Source organism: Eurytemora carolleeae, unplaced genomic scaffold (assembly GCF_000591075.1).
Source record: "Eurytemora carolleeae unplaced genomic scaffold, Eaff_2.0 scaffold3043, whole genome shotgun sequence".
Classification (NCBI taxonomy): Eukaryota; Metazoa; Arthropoda; class Copepoda; order Calanoida; family Temoridae; genus Eurytemora; species Eurytemora carolleeae.
The window spans coordinates 100-2,666 of record NW_019398932.1 but is presented as its reverse complement, the minus strand read 5'-3'; the positions used below and the strand labels follow the sequence as shown (position 1 = coordinate 2,666).

Here is a 2,567-nt window from a genome sequence, read left to right as displayed (position 1 = left end):
TTCTCTCCGAGGTTAAAATAGTCCTTCCCTAAACATAATTTGGATTTTTGCCTCAAACTAAAATTACAACATTTGTTGTGAATAAACATAATATTTTGCACACCTTTCATACAAGGTTACCGACAAAGGACTCCATAGAGTTTATACTTGCAGCATTTTAAAATACTGCATCTGCATATTCTTGGAGGTTTACCCCTTTTATACATATTCTTGGAGGTTTTCCCCTTTAAACATATATTCTTGGAGGTTTACTTTAAATATATTCTTGGAGGTTTACCCCTTCAAACATATTCTTGGAGGTTTACCCCTTTAAACATTTATTGCTCTGCGTGCAAACCTTGAAATCTGCGCGCACACAGCCTTGGAGGTTTACTTTAAATATATTCTTGGAGGTTTACCCCTTCAAACATATTCTTGGAGGTTTACCCCTTTAAACATTTATTGCTCTGCGTGCAAACCTTGAAATCTGCGCGCACACAGCCTTGCTATGTAAATTTTGGACACATTCTAATTCTTGTCAGTTACTTTGTTAGTTTAAAAAGTGAAGAAATAAATGTAAGTAAATATTTCTTTTTCTCCTCTTATTTCAATATTTAACCTTTTTAACCTATTTAACACTGTCTGTTTTTTTATACTAATGATTCCCTGCAACTGTAACTTCTCTCTTACTTTACCAAATCATTGAACCCTTTTCCTCTAGTTTTTTTTTACATAATTCAAAAATTATTGGTTTGGGTCTGTTGAAATTTTTTAACTTTTCCTTAATAACCATAGCCCTTTCTTTAGGTCTAAAACAGGGCTTTTATACTAACTGCCTGAGTCCTCAGACACACTGCCTAAATGACTACTTTTTCCTGTAACAAACTAAATCTTTGTTTTGACCCCCATTTAGTTGTCAGATTTTGATAATTTTTAGCTTTTTGAAAAGGAAATGGATTTTGCAAAGAAATTTTTGCAAACTATTTGCCAACAACCCGTTAAAAGAAATTCGTACATTTTAAAGTTTTTCTTAATTACACATCAGGTTAATTAAAATTTTGCAAGAATTTTTGCATATTTGAAATGGCATGGTCAAGGGCTTTTCAAATACCTATATTTTATCATTTTTGGTACATTTTTACTATATAACTAGATTTTGCAACAAAAAAAATCCAATTTTTGCAAATTTGCTAATTTTTTGGCAGATTCTAAAAGTAGAGCATTCTAATGATGTAACATTTGTCATATTTGTACATGGGATTTGACCCCCCCCTCAGCGTATCCTTGTTTTCAAGTACCCCAGCGCGCAGGGATAGGGTTAATGACCAAATTAAAGAATATATTCAGGCAGAAGATTCAATCTAAAGTTTGTATAATCATATTTAAATAATTAGATCACAAAGATAGTTGTGAAAAGTTTGATCATGTTTGCAATCTCAAAAATATTTAAAAACCTGAATAATTTACCGTCTGTAATACCAGCAATGTCAACAAGTTCGAACACTATTTCTGAAGATTTATCTCCGTCTTCAGCTTGAAGTGTTGTTAGTGGCGTGGAGGTGGTAAACTGAATAGAAAAATCACTTTAGGCTTTATGTTGTAATAAATTTTGGGGCTATACTAGTATAATATCTTTATTATTTATGTTTCATTTATCTATTATCAATGTTTCTGTTTGACCCTGACCGGCGAGTCCGGTCAACTCATATCTACCTGTATCAATAAATTAGTATAGTATCAATAGTCTTTTCAAACGGACGTATAGAGCCAGGGTTTTGGCAAGTTAGAGTCAAGTATGGGGAGATCGATCGGTACCTAGATTGTTACTATGTGAGAAGTTGTATTATTGAAAAATGGGTTCGATAAAAACTTTTAAGAACGCAGAGTTCAACAAATTACGATAGTTGAGAGATGAAAAGTAAGTTGAAAAATGACTGCCGCAAATAATTTTAAGCTGAAAGACAATCTACAATAGCTTCCTCTCAACTGTCATGTTCGAGGGTGCACCCTGTATATATTCAGTCGATTAAATAAATTATAATTGTGAAAATATAGTTATTAATGATCAAGATAATCTAGAAATCGTCCAAGTGGTGGTTCAACCTATATTGTATCGCAATAAAAAAACTGTTTATCGAAAAGGAAAATTACCTTTTGGTTCGGTACTTGAGCCGAATATACTTGTTTACTAAACAAAGGAGGAAACAGGTTTTCAGGTCGGAATTTCAGTGTTATAATCTTCTTATCAGACTCTAAGGAATATGTTCCATTATCCTGAAATTTATATTTTAAAGAGGCATAATTTTATCTTGAAATCTTTATATGATCAGTAATCACTACAAACTAACCAGGAGAGGAGAAGGTCAAAATCAATTGACATTACTCCTACGACTTTGTGACTCCGTTGCTCCTCTAGTTAAGTGTAAAAAAGCAAATTTATTTGGTTACATATTGAAAGTACTTTTAATCTTACGGGCATTTTTCTATATTTTGTCGTGAATGCGGAAGATATGGTCGTTTTTCTAGTCCTATTTTATTCAGATAATTCAAATATATTTTTCTGCAGTAGAATTGCGAAAGTCACTTCT

At 32.4% G+C, this 2,567-nt stretch overlaps 1 long non-coding RNA gene across 1 annotated transcript; it reads right to left on the bottom strand.

Moving 5' to 3' along the window:
• On the bottom strand, positions 1 to 2,249 carry LOC111717675 (uncharacterized). The gene is made up of 3 exons (XR_002768871.1): positions 2,131 to 2,249; positions 1,447 to 1,546; positions 1 to 28 (listed from the first exon to the last, which is right to left on the bottom strand). It is a non-coding gene; the product is annotated as an uncharacterized LOC111717675 (long non-coding RNA).
• Positions 2,250 to 2,567: the final 318 nt, after the last annotated feature.